The sequence below is a fragment of the Accipiter gentilis genome, chromosome 11 (assembly GCF_929443795.1).
Source record: "Accipiter gentilis chromosome 11, bAccGen1.1, whole genome shotgun sequence".
NCBI classification, from domain to species: domain Eukaryota; kingdom Metazoa; phylum Chordata; class Aves; order Accipitriformes; family Accipitridae; genus Astur; species Astur gentilis.
Window position 1 is genome coordinate 12,919,982 of NC_064890.1, and position 16,994 is coordinate 12,936,975.

The 16,994-nt window shown below is 38.7% G+C and overlaps 1 protein-coding gene across 10 annotated transcripts in view; it reads left to right on the top strand.

The window, feature by feature from the left end:
- Positions 1-16,994, top strand: part of MAGI2 (membrane associated guanylate kinase, WW and PDZ domain containing 2) — a 763,702-nt gene that overhangs the window by 204,374 nt on the left and 542,334 nt on the right. The window lies entirely within an intron of this gene.

Consider the following 16,994-nt stretch of genomic DNA (forward strand, 5'->3'; position numbering starts at 1 on the left):
GAGCAAGACAGAACACTGTAACTACGATAAGCTATATTTCATGTCCTTGCTAATTAAGGAATGAAGCAAGGAAATATTTCACTTATTTTTCTGTAGTAAGGAGGATAAGATAATTAATTTTTTTAATAGAAAAAATATGGAAGTAAATGACAGCAAAACAATCCACTTTCTTTACCCCTCAGAAATACTTTGTTATGAAAAAAAAAATTAACTGTTTCTTTAAAAGGAAAACAAATTGTTAAACAAACTGATAGTTAAGTTGCCACAATCACAGTATCAGAAATATGTTTGGAATACGTAATTTGGTAATAAAGCAATTATTGTGCCTCTTTGCACAGGCAAAAAGAGTTGGTAATAGTAAATATAGTAAAAAGTTATACTTGGAAATGCAACAGAAAAATACAAACTAAAAATAATACCATTTCTTGTTTTCTTTCTTATTTTTTTAATCAGAGTGAGTTATAGTATCTTTTACCAGGTCCACTTTGGAAATACTTGTGCACCTAATACACTTTACATGGTTTAAAATCTGCTAGCCCAAATCCACCACAAAATGGAATTCTTCATAGGCAAGGGAAGACCTTTGCATGACCTGCAACTGATGGCAAACCAAACAAAATTAGATCAAATAAGAAAGAGAATGGTTATCACTCTGAAGAAAATTGACTCAGTACTGATCATCTCCTCTCAAAAAGAATGTAACTAAACAAGAGGGATTTCATAGAAAAGCAATGTAGATGATCAGGAACTTAGAGGAAGAAATTCTCATCCTAAAGAAGCATGAAAAAGGCTGAGATTTTTTTTAGAAAGGGAATGAATGATAGATTAATGTTGGAATTGAAGACCTAATTGTGAAAAATTATGTATTGATCTTCAGAATATTTAATAATAATTAATTCAAATATTTTTAAAAGGCTGTGAAGATGTACACCTGAAGGCTTATACTGAACTCTACTGTTAGAAATAGATATTGATAAAATGTAGAGAGTAGATTCATAGAATCATAGAATGGTTTAGGTCAGAAGGGACCTTAAAGACATCTAGTTCCAATCCCCCTGCCATGGGCAGGGACACCTTCCACTAGACCAGGTTGCTCAAAGCCCCATCCAACCTGGCCTTGAACACTGCCAGGAATGGGGCATCCACAGCCTCTCTGGGCAACCTGTGCCAGCGCCTCACCACCCTCACAGTGAGGAACTTCTTCCTTATATCTAATCTAAATCTACCCTCTTTCAGTTTAAAGCCATTACCTCTTGTCCTATCAGTACATGCCCTTGTAAAAAGTCCCTCTCTGGCTTTCTTGTAGGCCCCCTTTAGGCGGAACAATCCCAAGTCTCAGCCTGTCTTCATAGGAGAGATGCTCCAGCCCCCTGATCATCTTCGTGGCCATCCTCTGGACTTGTTCCAACAGGTCCATATCCTTTTTACGTTGGGGACCCGAGAGCCAAATGCAGTACTCCAGGCAGGATCTCACGAGAGCAGAGTAGAGGGGGAGGATCACCTCCCTTGACCTGCTGGTCACACTTCTTTTATGCAGCCCAGGATATAATTAGCTGCAGATGCATATTACTGGGTCATGTTGAGCTTCTTGTCAACCAACAGCCCCAAGTCTTTCTCTGCAGGGCTGCTCTCAATCCACTGATTGCCCAGCCTGTATTTGTGCTTTGGATTGCCCTGACCCAGGTGCAGGACCTTGCACTTGGCCTTGTTGAACTTCATGATGTTCGCACGGGCCCACCTCTCAAGCCTGCCCAGGTCCCTCTGGATGGCGTCCCTTCCCTCCAGTGTGTCGACCACACCACTCAGCTTGCTGTCATCGGCAGACTTGCTGAGGGTGCACTCGATCCCACTGTCCATGTCTCTGACAAAGATGTTAAACAGCGCTGGTCCCAGGACCAACGCCTGAGGAATGCCACTTGTCACTGCTCTCCACTTGACATCGAGCCCATGACCGCAACTTTCTGAGTGTGACCATCCAGCCAATTCCTTATCCACCGAGTGGTCCATCTGTCAAATCCATGTCTCTCCAATTTAGAGACAAGGATGTTGTGTGGGACAGCGTCAAACGCTTTGCACAAGTCCAGGTAGGTGATGTCCATTGCTCTTCCCTTATCCACCAATGCTGTAACCCCATCATAGAAGGCCTCCAGATTTTTCAGGCACGATTTGCCATTAGCAAAGGCATGCTGGCTGTCACCAGTCATGTCCTTATTTTCCATGTGCCCTAGCATAGTTTCCAGGAGGATGTGCTCCATGAACGTGCTGGGCACAGAGGTGAGACTGATGAGTCTGTAGTTCCCCAAGTCTTCCCTTTTTCCCTTTTAAAAATGGGGATTATGTTTCTGCACGTATGTATGATACAGGATTCTTCCACCTTTTTCTGGAACATCTGTTACTGTTAGGAACAAGATACAGAGCCAACTAGAAATCTGTGTAGAAACAGCCTTGAATTTCCTTCTAGTTTTGATAAGTTCAGCTCAATCAATGCCTCACTGCTGTATCCAAACCAAAACTATCAATCTGTGAGCATTTTTCAGTACCTACAGGTTTGCATCCTCTGTTCGTAAAAATAAATCTGTTCAGTTGGATAATTTTAGTTTCGGTCTTCTTAATTCATGTCCAAGGAATTAATCATGCTGTCCCGGAGCCTTCCAAAGGAACCTGTTACAAATGAGCTGAATTTTTTTGTTTAGTAGCTCAATACAATGCCCTTGAAATGTAGCAACAGCCATGAGTATTTTGAAGACTTTATTAGTCTTGATGTTAAGCTGTTCAGCAGTGGGATCTGTGGGTATTCTGTTTTTAACTTGCATTGTAAAATGCCTTATGTGCTTTGTATTATAGTAGGAAATAATATTAGTGTGGTTGTGTTCTCTAGAAAAGAAAAAAAGAAAAACTCCTAACTTTTTGCCTTTTGAAGTTGCCATTTTACCCTTGCTCATATGCTGGGGACTGCATTGGCAAAGGACGTAAACAGTTAAGGTCCATCTATTGTCTACTTGACAAGCCTGGACAGAAAACTGAGTTTTGAGACTTCCTACCCTTGGAGGCATATAGCTCGTTTGATTGCACCTACCGGCAGTTGTGCCAGAAGTGCATTAGCTCCCCACTATGGCAGTGGAATCAGAGGGGGGCAATTCTAGATGGAAATTCAGGTCTTACTGATTTGCCTGATGAAGTTGCCTATTTCTTTTGTTGACTGTAGAGGCAGTTTACAGTAATTATGGTGTGATTATGTTCACCTAATTTTAGATATCTGCAGACACTTGTAGAGTGTGGTTTGTGTGGCATATACTAAGCAGCTGATTTGGGAGGAGATGAATCATGTCTAAAAATGCTCACTTCTTCCCATCTACTGTAAGGGAAGTCTGTATAACTACCTCGTAAGTAAATGTCTCCATTTTCTGTGTAGGACAATAATTAGGCTATCAGCAATTCTGTAGTGAGGGATTTATTCTAAATTCCTTTCACAAGGGCTGCTCCGCTTGGCCTAAACAATTAAGATCCACTAGCTAAAAAGAAAGAACATTAATGAATGTTAACATAAAAAAGAAGAATGTGGTTGTCATAGTTAATTAGCCATACCACTGAGGAACACATGAGTTCTGGTTTCAGGAAATGCTGAACGAAAAGGTAGAATATGGACTGGAAGCCAGAGCTACCATCACATAAATGCTTTAAAACTAAGCCTTGTGTTGAAACTGTCTTTTACCCAGTAAATCTTTATGCAAAGTGGAAAGCAGGAACAATTTAAAGTTGCCTGCACACCACCACCGCCCCCCACCCCCACCCCGGAATACCCTATGGGCTTGTGCTTGGCGTACTGTGTTAGTTGGGCTGAACCTGGATGTATTTGAATCACCTTCTGCAGAAGAGGGATTTGAACACAGGTCTCTTAACACATTTATGAGTACATTTCTTAAAAGCGGAAAGGCAGAGAAATACCACTGGAACATCAATCGCTGTTTCCTTCAGCCATCTTTTGAAGGACAGTATTCATTTCTGCATGGCTTCTGAAAGACGGCGCTCATCCACATAACTGCAAAGTTTGGAGCAGGTGCCTTTGTGCCTGGACGAGGTTCCTGTACGTTGCAGAGCACAGGTTGGAGTTTGAGTTTGGGGGTTCCTATTCCTTACCTTGTGTCATTTCACATGCAGCATACCTGTTGCAAATCCTTTTTTTTTTGTGGTATCCAACTCTTCTCAGCATTGTCCATACCATCAGCCTCACTCAGTACCATGGATTCTAAGTGGGAAAAGGGAAGAATCTGGGTGTCCCTTCATTCCTTTAGTGCTGAACACTTCCAACCCTATTCCTGTATGATGAGACTTCTTGAACCACAGAGGACATACCTTCTGTCAGCTCAGGGAAGCATTTCAATCTCAGCTGAAAGTCTGAAGATTATTAAAATAAATGGAAATAGAATATACATGTGTGCGAATTACTTTTTCAAGGAGCCAAAGACGGCTCAGCATCTGCCTCTTCCTTATATTCTTTTCATTACTTAGTATGCTACCTGTGTGAGATCTGGTTCATCTCCCAGGGATATACTCTACCCTCAAAGTAAATGAGAGAGGATGCTATATTCTACAGCATAGTGCTGATGCTGTATCTTAAAACAAAACCCAAACAAAAATAAAGCCAAGCACTTCCAAGACACCTTGACCAATTAATAGCGCAATTTTACTGGGTTCAGTCTAGAATATGCTTGATAGTAAAACCTTACAATTATATAGAACTTTTCATTTTGAACAATCCATATGTGCTCTGTAAAGAACCAATGAGTTCATGTAATTTGTAATTTGTGATCGTTTTTCTGTTTTTTTTCTCAAAATAAATGTAATTATGTAATCATTTGTAACATCTGAATGTATAAACTTCTTTAATTCTTAAATTGCTCATAAGACGTGGTTCATCCCAAGAGAGCATCTTTGCCGTGTCCTGTTAAATGGCCGAGGGCCACGCCAGACCCATAGGTAGCTCTCAGCAGAGGAGCTGAATGGTGTGTCTCAACTCTTCAAGCTGCTCATGTGGGAAAGCTGCATGCCCACCACTGCGTGCGCTGGTGGGTCTGCAAGGGCTTTTCTGCCTTCAGCATGAGGCTTCCTGACCTTGACACACAACCTCAGCACACAGCACATGCAGGGCTTTATCCTCCTGTAGCTCAAGCATCTCACTTTGCATGACAAAGCACGGAAAAATAGGTCTTCATTAGTTGACACTAATTTCAGGCTGCACAAATCCTTGTAACCATAGTTTACAACAAGCCATCACTGAACCATCATATTTTGCTAGCAAGTGTTATGAAGCTGTACAGAAAAAAGGCAGTTTTTCTTACTGCTTTGGGACCTATTAGGGCAAACATTTTAGTATTCATAACACAGCCCATATAACTTACTGAGCCATACTGAAAGACACCATTGGCTGTCCAGTGGGTTTGAACTTCGTTAAGCTTTATTGCCTTCTGGAAAAGTACTTTGTAAGACTCCCTTTTCTGCACTGAGGAAAAATTCCTCTTTTTCACACTAAACATATTTTATTCCAGTGGAAATTTAGAAAATATGAAGCTGATTAAACTAAACTCTAAATAAAGTATGTATAGTTAAGACCTGAACATTTGCTGTGTCCAACTATTCATTTTTTTTCTGTCTAAAGAACAATGACAAAATGTTGGCCTGTGACTCAGATTAGAGGACACATGAGTCAACAACATGCCACGAGAATATCCAGTTGTCAAATCGAATTTATCATTTGTGTTGGCAGACTTGTAAAAGTAGAAATAATTATTTCACATTGGACTTCAGAGAATTAGGTCAAAACTTTATTTACAAAACAGAGAAATGATAAGCTGCCATTCTATTTTATTATAACATTAGTTCCCACAGTAGTGTTTTGGTCTTACCTGAACTTCTGTCTTGGTGAGAGACACCACTGTTTTCTGAATCAATCTATGAGTAAAGAAGGAATTACCAGATACTTAGGCAAGCAAGTAGCTTAAGAATGTGCATAATGTGGAAACTATAAATATTCTTATCAGGAATCATGAGAGTTTATTCATGTACATAAATACACAAACATCTCTCAGTTTGGGTGGACCCATTGCTAGCAGAAATATATCTGTACTGGTGTTTGAACATTTCAAAGTGAGTATATTCTTTTTCCTGGGGGAAGTGTGCCTCTCTAAAATGTGTCTTGGAACATCAAAATAGCTCCGATATGTTCATTCAAGATTTTGCTGTTCTTATGGTTCCTGAAACCAAGCCGATAAATTAAAAATAAAATAAAACAAAAGCAAAATCCAACAACAAACAGAGAATTATTAAAAGAGACTGAACACACCATTTTGCACTGGAACAACTGCAATTGGTGCCACGTGGAATAGCTGTTACTTCACCATTTAACTGTGGTTGTTCCCAGTATAGATCCAGATGCAAATCCAATTTGTTTCTAGGAAGACAGCAAAGAGCTGTTCCTGTAGGTCAAACCCCTTCTTGCTCAGATTTTCCTTTTCTGTCGTAGGCTTTGTGCCCATGCAGGGTGCATGGGGCAGTCAGTGCCCTACGGTGAGTGGCGTGGGCCTTGGTGGTGGCTGGTGAAGAAGGGGGAAGTAAGTTGGTCTTTGCAACATCCAAACTGATTCCAGTTTATTAGCGCTAATAAACAGTCTTTAGAGCTGGCTCTTATACCCACCTCAGAAATCTTTTGACTTAGATATACAGATAAAACTGAAACCATCTCTTGAGAAAAGCTGAAGGAATGCCATCCAGAACTGTGAATAAATTGCTTAGCCAGTATCAGCTTTTTAGTTTTTCTGAGCAGCTGCTTAGATCTTCAGTAATTACATACCTCTACAAAAGACGTTGGCTTCAATGTGTTGTAAGGTGGAGTCTAAATTCAGTTCATTTAACCGCAATGGCTATTCCACAGCTGAGATACTAAGCTATCCCTTGCCTTTGTGTCTCTCTTTAATGTATAATTATGGTTTCTTAATTGCATTTTAATACCACCTGGTTTTTAATTCTACATGCTCCCTCTAGATACACTTCTATTCATGCACAAGATGAATTAATATTTTTATTCTGCCATTTTTGCAAATAGGTCATTTTGTTTGCTTTTTAGTTACAAAATTTATTTTAAATGATAAAAATTGCCTAGGTCAGTCTTTCCTACGTGTTTCAGCATTGTCAGAAGAAAAAAATTACAAATTCCTACTTTTAGATGGCAGCTCATCTAGTGATTAAAAATCATGATTAAAAATCTCAGCTTGAAAGTTACCTGCTTCTGCACAGCTTACTGCTACCAAGAAAATTCACAGGAAGTTTCTTAAATCTTAAAAAAATTGCTAGAGTCAGTCTTGACTCAATTTCTTGTGAAAATGTCTGGGAAAAATTCCTCCTCTTGAGGGCTTCATGCTGTCTTGCCCAGTTATGTTACCAGTTTGGGAGTAGTCCACAATACCTATGTGAGTTTTTCTCTTTGAAAGGTACAGACCCTTAGGCATTACGCATGTTTGCCAGTTCTTATTACCTACGTATGCAGCGTCTGTGTAGTTGAGTTGACTTCCGTGGAATTATTTTTTGATAAAGACTGGACAAAGTGGCCGTCCTAGATGCAAACAGCCGATTGTGTGAGTCCATGGCTCTTTGTGCTGGAATTCAAATGAGACCTTTGCAGCTCTGCATGAACTTTTGAAAATAATATATTGTCAGCAGAATATCTTCTGGGAGGAGTGAGGAATCCTATCAAGTGGAGATTCTTTCCAAGAAAAATGATTGGTAGAAATTTGAGCAAGCAACAGAACTAGAAACCTTGCTGCTGCTTCTTAATGATACGATGATGAGGAGGAATGTCTTGCTTTGTGTTGGGAGGCAATTACTTGTGGAAATGGAACACTGGAATAGAATTAGCGTGTTGGTAATGTATTGGGGATAAAGGGAGGAAGGGGAGTCGTTCATAAACAGGTGGTTGAAGCAGAAGGACTTAGATGCAACATGTGGTTACTGAAAAATCTCAGTAGGTCTGTCTTCCTTTTGCAAGAGCGAGTTTGATGAGACTTGTTTAGAATCAGATTCGTTAAATGATTTAAGTACTTTGAGGTTAAGAACAGTAGTCTTCACATCTTAGGCCCCTAATCCCAAGAGGGGAATCTGAAGACAAAGTTGAGCAACCAGATTGTCTCTGTGAAGTATAAGGAGGGAGTACTACTTCAAGCACTCATTTTTTTAATCTCTAAAATATGAAAGATGAAGGAGTGTGTTAGGTACACCTGAGCAAGGGATTTTTATTCTCATCTAATTTGTAGATCCAGGTGTAGTTTGTTTAGGATCTCAGGCTCCTTCTACTTAGCCATGAAAAGAATGTATGCGCCTGAGAAATTTTCAAACTGTGAAGCAAATGCTTCTGGTCTGTGGGTGCTGCTTTGCTTTGGGAATCTCAGTTGGGGTTTTTTTGTACCTAAAGTGCAACACACTGAAGTATGTTAAATCTTTTTTTCGGATCGTGCTCAAAGCGCATAATATGCAGTTACAAAGCAAATAAAGACCTGTATACAGTTTACTGTAGTTCTTTGATAGCGTGAGATACAGTGTGAGATACATATGTTCTCCTTCTGGTAGCACAAATTAGAAAAAGGGACACCAGGAGAGAAGGTTCAAGTGATGTTAGTGTGAATCAGTCAGATGTGGAATTAATATGTTTTAGCTTCATTCACAGGTGCCTGCGTTTTATACGTTAATGCATAGTCTCACATATTTCTGTCTGACTTGGAAATTCTTTGCAAGTAGTCACTCCTTTTTTGGCAATTTAAGGAAGGTCCTCCATTTATCAGCGTTTGTGCTTTAGAAATTAAGATTTTTTTAATAAGGCTTTCAGTGTAAGATGTTTCGCATGGTAAGCACTTGCTGAACGAAAGGATTATACTGTAGTTAAAGCACTAGACAGGCCATGTTATGTGGCCATAAATGGTTCAAATCCAAGGATATGGCTTTTGTGAGTGTTTGACTATTCAGAAAGTAGAAAGCAACAAATTAGCCAAGGATTTTAGTAAACCTTCAACAAGTTTTCTCTGTGCTGGTATGTACAGTAATTTTAATAGGTCTTCCTGGTGCAACAGACCGTGAACTGAAGTTTATAATATTAACTTGTACTGTGTCATCTAAACCACCATACTCCTGCCAGAAGCACGCTGCAAAAATAGTTTTGCAGTAAAAGACAAAGAGCGATGGCTGAGTCATACATGGGTCACTACAGAAACATTTTTTAAAAATGTTACCAGCTAATGGTTGCAGTGCAGAACACCTTGATTTGAAAGTCATTCTTTCTGCCAGAAACTTCTTCAGAAAAACAACAGGGTTTAAGGTTTGCAGAAGAGGTTAGAAATTAAGGAACTGGAAAGATGACTTACTAGAACTCATACATATTTTATTTCTTTTAATACCTCACTTTCCACCCCTCCAAAACAGCTTCTAATGGATTCTCAAGTGACCCTTGGGTTTCTACTCTAGAGAAAATTTTTAACAATATTTTTTGATAGGATAAAGTGCATCCATATGTCTGCTTTATTGAATGTTCCTAATGCTCTCTGGAAAATAGCACTTCTGTTGACAGCAATACTTTTTAGCTTTCAGTTTCTTCAGTTAAACCTTTTAGACAACTAATCCATACAGATTTAGGATCAAACTCTTGATATTGGTCACACTGCTGTATATTGTGGAGTATGCAGATTTAACATTTCAATAGATGCCTGAAAAGAATTAATTAAAAGATGCCAGATTCTATGTCACTTTATCACTGTTGTGTCCTAAGTCACGCAAGGAATCAAAGTAATATTCTCTGTACAACACAAGAACAACTTTAACAGCTTATTCACTTCCCATATGGTATTCTAAAAAGAAATTTAAAGAGAAGATTGATGGATATTTTGGCAAATTTTTGGTTGATAGTTTGACTAGGAAACTAACTGTCCAATCATGAAATCTAACCAGGAATTATGCCAAAATGTTGGGTCAGCGGGGGGAAGTGTGTTGGAAGGAGTGGTGAGGCTGTTGGTAGAAAGTTTGGAAGAGGAGAGAACAAAAATTTCACTGTGGGCAGTCTTATGAGAGACACTTTGGTTTCTGAATGCTAGTGTCGTGTTTTCCTGCATTAGCCTAGTATCAAATCTTTTTTTCTCTTTCTCCTTGCCGATCCCACTTCTCTTTTACCCTGTCTGAAGACATGTCTACAGCCAGGCCTCGTACGTCACCCTGCATAGCCGAGGCGGTGAAAGGAAGACACCGCTGTCACAGCACTGTGCTGGGCTCCAGCAAATCAGCCTTGCTGGGAAGCCGGACTTGCAACATGAGCACAGTTTTGTGCTGCTGCAGCTGCATCGAGCTTTGGTCTCCTTGTGCTCCACTGTGCCCTGCAGAGGTGCTGGGCAGGACATCTCCTCTCAGTTTAAGCGTGTAAAAGTTAGGCATATAATTTTCAGCCCCTTTGTTGGCATTGGAAAGAAACGGGCTCTCCAAACCAGTTATTCTCCCGTCTCAAGCATCTATTTCAGCATTGGATCATGATACCCATCTTGCTGTATTAACTGCAGAGGGAGACCAAATGACTAGTTCAGACTGAATGTCTGACTTTTAGATAGTTAAAGATGACTCATATTTGTTCTATGTTACCATTTAATTTATCCCCAGTAAGTAAAGAATGAAAGCTGAGTGGGGCTGTGAGAGTCATGAGTCCCTCAGCTTCAGTGGTTTGGGTTGTTTTCAAGTTTAATTTTCCTTTTCCAATATCTGTAGCATTAATTCCCTGACAATTCAAAACAACATGAGGGAGGCCTTTCAGAAATTAGAAGCTGAAAGAGAATGAAAGCAAGTAGCGTACAACAGTGAATAAAGGAAGGGGGATAAAGACCTCAGTAAATAGCCCGGGTGGTGCCCTGCGGCCGCGGAGAGCAGCCGGGCATCAGCTATCTCTCTGCCTCCGTGGCCCGTTCGAAGTTTGTAACTTTGGAAGAATAGACACGCATGTCTTCTTTTGCATCAAAAAATACGTGCCTTCGGTTTTTTTAACTGTCCTAAAGGGATTTTGAGGGGAATCTAAAATTTATACCCTGGCAGGTAATAGAGCCACAGGGAATTGGGGACAAAAACAAATGGATAACAAGTAGAATAAAAATAATTTTCTTTAGTGGCATAATACCTTTTCTCTGTAACTGTCATTCCCCTGTTTTGTAAATGTGGTATTTTTATTCAGGATTATGCAGTGTAAGAGTTACAATGCTGTCTTACGTTGGGAGAAAAGAGTATGGGGAGAAACAAACCGATTGATGAGAATAAGTGCTAACAGCCTAATACCTCTACTTTTATACAATTGAATCTATGAGATTGTAAAGTGATTGATTGCCATAAAGAACACCAAAGATTGTATTTCTGTACGTATGGTAAAAATCCTATTGGAAGGAATCCCCAAGACTTTTCTGAGACTCATCAAATCATTTTAAAAAGTCTTTCTGTAACAATGAAACAATTTTTTTTTTTTTTTGTTAAAGTGTAAGCATGCTGCGGCTGAAACCTACCGATGTGAAAACACCATTGAGATAATTTGCTGCAAAGATGTTCATGTGCAAATCACAGGTTATGAAGCAGAGCAGCAGATTATCTGTGAAATTTGATCTTACCCGTTTTCTGTAGATATGTGTAGAATTAGAATTTCCAAACACAGTGAATTTAGCAGTTGCATGGTCCAGAATGCAACTTTATAAACATGCTGGTTTTACAAATTGTTTTTAAATGATGGTTTCAAATGCAGAGGTTGGTGAATGATCTTCTCAGATAGTACCTCAACAGGAACTTATTAGACAGCCCAGGAGGTGCGTACTTGCACTGATTTCATTCTATGGACGGGAGGACAGCATTATTCTAATTGACCTTCAGCACATAAAATGCAAGTAGTTTTTTGACCACCTACTATACAATGGAAAGAGAACAAGGTTTTATTTTAAAAGCAGAGAACAAGGTTTTATTTTAAAAGCCTAAATACTTTACTGGATAATTCAGCTTTCTGGTGCATCTAACATTTTTAAGGTAGCCTTAATATCGAATAAAGAGCTATATTGGTCTTTTTGTAGGCTTTTATCACTTCTTAGCTGTTCATTCTTGCAGAGAAAAGTCATTCGTACTACTGTGAGGTAAGGGAAGTTCCATTGATTTTCAGCATGTCTCTTCTACCTCTAATGCACTCACCAGCAGTGGACACAGTGCCTGTAACGAATCTGGCTCCATTCCAGGAATCCCTGTTTAAACAATTGTTTTCAAAGCCCAACACCAGCTACAGCACGACAGTATGTGAAATCTGATTTTTAAGAAGCCAGTTACACGTTTCACTGATGTCCCATGCATTTTAATGAAAATATGTTGTAAAAGAATGTTTTGTTTCAAGAAAAGCATCTTCCAAAGTAATTTTTGAAGGAATATATGACATAATAAATGGAAGACTGTTGTTAAATAATGATGCCATTTACAATCCAAACTTAGATTTTAAAATACAACTTGCTTTTAAAATAAAGCCTGTAAAATTTTTAAATAATTAAAGCAAGCAAGCCATATTTACTGCTTTCTTTATTGAGATTTTAAAAAAAAACAGCTGGAAATGAAACTTAGTACTTCCTTTCCTAACCATAGCAGCACTGGAAACAAGCAACCAAAAATTCCTAGTCAAGAAACAGGCTCAAAAAGTCAAAAAGCCTCTCTCTTAGAAGCTTCTTCTAGGGGAATGGTAGTTCATATTTCTTGGAGAAAGGACCAGCCCGAATGCCTTTCTTTAAAATGCAGAAAATCCTTTACAGCAAAGAGCATTTTGTGTAGCATCTGCTTTTGAATGTAAAACTTACACATACCAGCCAGTAAAGATTGTACCTGTTTATGGAGGCCAAGGCAAAATCAATTCATTTTGAAAGCAGTGGGACTTCTGAATGCTGAAGGAAGGTCTCTTAAGACCTTGAGTGATGAAAACTTTTAAGTGCAGTGCTTACAAACAAGACAAAAAAACATACTGTAGGAAAAATCTGCCAAGGCTAGAGTATCATTAATTTTACATGTCCTGTTATGCCATAGGAGCAATTCGGAAAAGCGGCACTTTAGTTGACCAGGTCGGCAGTCTTTCAGATGCAGGAAGAAACCAGAGTTCCCATTATTCCTGAAAGAGATAAAAGGTGTGAGTTATGTACCATACCCATTGTTATAAGCATGTGCCATAATTTAGCAGGTGGTCTAGGAAAAGCAGAGAAACCTTATTGTTACTGTAGGCTGAGAGAAATTGATTAAAAAACCAAGAATTATCATGCTGGATAATCAATGATATGCTTCTGTGGGCACTGACTGCTATATCTTCCTTTTTTGAGGGACTTAGATCTGCAGAAAATCAGAAATGAACATTAAATTATTTAAAAGAATCACATGATAAGTATAATGTCTAATATAATCATGCTATGCAGAGTAGTCTTCTGTCTTCTGTGGTGTGCCAAAAAGAGTTTGGAAATTTCAAGAAGTATCTTCTGTTAGAATAAATTTCTCATTATTTTGTTCTACTCATCAGCAATACATAATTTCCTCTATTAGCATAGCAGCTATTGAACTGTCTACAGAGTGCTTGGTGAGGGACGGACACACCACCTAGCTACAATAACATTTGCCTTAGCAAAAAGAGTGGTATGAAGTACATCCCTAGAGTATAAGAAGAATGTTAATGTTAGACAATTAAGCCTTCAGAAGTGGTGAAATGCCAGTTAAGGTTGAATGAATAGCATTAACTCTGTCCCTTGTGCATATATATATATTCTGATATTTCTTAATGATATGATTGCTTACAGTTTATCACTTAGTATTGTATAGTGTCACATATTTGTCTTCTGTGGCTTTAGATCTGTCTCTATTATGACGCAGAGCTCATAATAGAAGAACTGTTGAAAATTAAAAGGAACTGCTGTTCTGTTGGCCTTCCCCTTATCTGTACAATTTAAAGTGAGTATGATTTTAAATGTGTTTAGACCAGGATCATTTTGAATTTGTGTAAATGTCTACTAGAAACAAAACTGAGGGGTGGAGAATCTCAATTATTAGTACCTCCCAAAACACCTATATTCCCATTCAGTTGCAGTTTTGTATTTTCCTAGTGTTGTGGTTTAACCCCAGCTGGCAGCTAAGCACCACAGAGCCACTCGCTCACTCCACCCGGCAGCAGGATGGGGGGAAGAGAATTGGAAGGGTAAAGGTGAGAAAACTCATAGGTTGGGATAAGAACAATTTAATAATTGATGATGATGATGATGATGATGATGATGATGATGATAATCATGATGATGATGATGATGATGTAATGAAAAGAAAAATAACAAAGAGAGAGAAATAAAACCCAAGAAAGACAAGTGATGCAAATGAAAACAGTTGCTCGCCACCAACTGACCGATGCCCAGCCAGTTCCCGAGCAGCGGCCCCCAGCCAACCTTCCTCCTAGTTTTATTGCTGAATATGACATCATATCCATATCCACCATATCTGGAATATCCCTTGGGTTGGTTGGGGTCAGCTGTCCCGGCTGTGTCTCCTCCCAACTCCTTGTGCCCCCCCAGCCTCCTCGCTGGTGGGGTGGGGTGAGAGGCAGAAGAGCTCTTGGCTCTGGGTAAGCCCTGCTCAGCAGTAACGAACACATCTCTGTGTTATCAACACGGTTTTCAGCACAAATCCAAAACATAGCCCCATACTAGCGACTGTGAAGAAAATTAACTCTACCCCAGCCAAAACCACCACACCTAGTTTTAAAATATTTAAGAACATGCATTTCAGTAATAACAAGAAATGTGATTCTATTGTAGTATCTTTGTGCTGTAAAATACAGAGTTTGTTCTGCATCACAAACAACTCACCATTTAGGGATATCACTGCCTATAAACTTTAGGCAAGTAAACGATAATTATGGAAATATATGACTTTATGGAAACTAGATATTTTAGAGGTAATTGTGCAGAAAGGTGCAAGACAGTTTTCATAGAGGAAATAATATTTATGATTTTATTCTTACTTCTTGCAAACATTTTTCTGTTTATCTTACTTCAGCTTTTCTCATTCATTTTTATCTTGCAATGCTGAAGTTTCCTAGGCCCAGATCAGCAAAAATATATAGACATCCGCCTCCTATTTTAGTGCCTGACTCTGAAATCACAGTAAATACCTGAGTCTTTTCAAATAGCTATGTAGAGCGTATTTGTACAGGTCACCTGTGCCATTGAATAATGTGATTGATGCTGTTACTAAATTATTTCCTACCTTGTTTTCTAATTGTTCAACATTTTCCTTTCCCTAAATAGTTGTCTTGTATCCTCTCTTTTTCTGCATACAGTGAGTGCCAGTTGGAAGAGTGTTACCACTGAAAGCTTTTTTGTTCTGATACTGAAATATGCTTAAATATACAGCGTTCTGTAGGCACTGTGAAAAAAATATGGGGCTTTTCAGAAGAGCTAAGTGTTGATTTCAGTTAGCTCCTGTAAAGAGGCGATTTCAGTTGTGGTGCAGCCATGGGCGTGCTGTGGGTCTTGGGGAGTCAGTGGGGAGTCTGTGTGCAGCTCCGCTCTCTTTTCTTTAGACATGATGTAGACAAATTAGAAATCATCTGCAGGGAAAAACATCCAAGAGACATAAAACCACAGAAATTCAGTCCCTTGGTTTGTTCAGCTCAACAATAACAGGGCAAAAAAAGAAAAAAAGAAGGAAGAGAAAGTGGTTTCATTTACAATGTACACATTTTTTTCATGGAACTATTTCATGTATTTCATTGTTGTGGGGAAAGACAGATACTCTAGCCAAGGACTGGAAACTGAAGTCAGAGACATTCCAATTAAAATTAAAGCATAAATTTTTAAGACTGAGGCCAACTAAACTACCAAAGAAAGAGGGGAGTCTCCATTTTTTCTCATCTTCAAGCCTATAGATCTTTCTGGAAAGTGCTATAGCAAACATAAATTAATAGGCTTAATACAGGGGTCACCGGCTGAAATAGCATGTCCTGCAGCATGTGGGAGGTCGGACTAAATGATCTAATGGTTTTTTCTGACCTTCAACATCAAGCATTGATATGTGTAATCTTAAAATATAACTGTGTGCCTTTACCTATCTTTGGAGCGTCTTTTGATCTTTCCAAATCTGCAACCATCAAATGATAGATCTGACTTCTCTGTGCAATGCTTTTAAATTCCCCACATTTGTGACGCAGAAATTCAGAAAATGTAATTTGCCTTAAGACAAAAAATTAAAAAAAAGTAATACCAAGTCTGTCTCATGCTCACTTCCATGTTTACAGACATACAAATTGCTCAGTGACATTTTTCTAACTCAAATCATTGTTTCAATAGCCTTTGGCAGCCTGGCTACTTTGAATCTGAAACTGAATAAATTATTTATAGTATCCAGTATTTTTCAGTAATGTTTTTTCTTGTTTGTGTTATAGTAGTTGGCTGCTATCCCAAAATACATCCCTTTTCCCCTTCTGGTTATTCTATTTTGGGCACAAATTAATACATGGATGAATAATAATAATAATAATAACAACCCTGAAAGTAGCAGTAGTATCAAGTATCTCTTCAGGTACTTGTTAGGGCAACAGATAACTTTTATGTGTTGCCTGTAGAACAGAAGCAAAAGCAAGAGGCATAGTCTATGTTAGTATAGCAGGAAAAGAAAGAATTTATGAAAACAGGAAACACCTATTTGCCATAAGAAATTAATTTTATATTATTACCAGAACAATTCTAATTTATGAATGGATATTAATTTATTTCCAGCACAAATTAGTCAAATTTGTATAGTGATGGTAATCTGAATTCCTCTGAAAGTTACAATCAAAACCTGCTTTAGTCACTGCTTTCATCAAAACACTCAATGAAATATGTATACACATGTCATACATTACATCTCCACAGCTGTTGGATGAAGAGATGAAATCTATGGTCATTGCA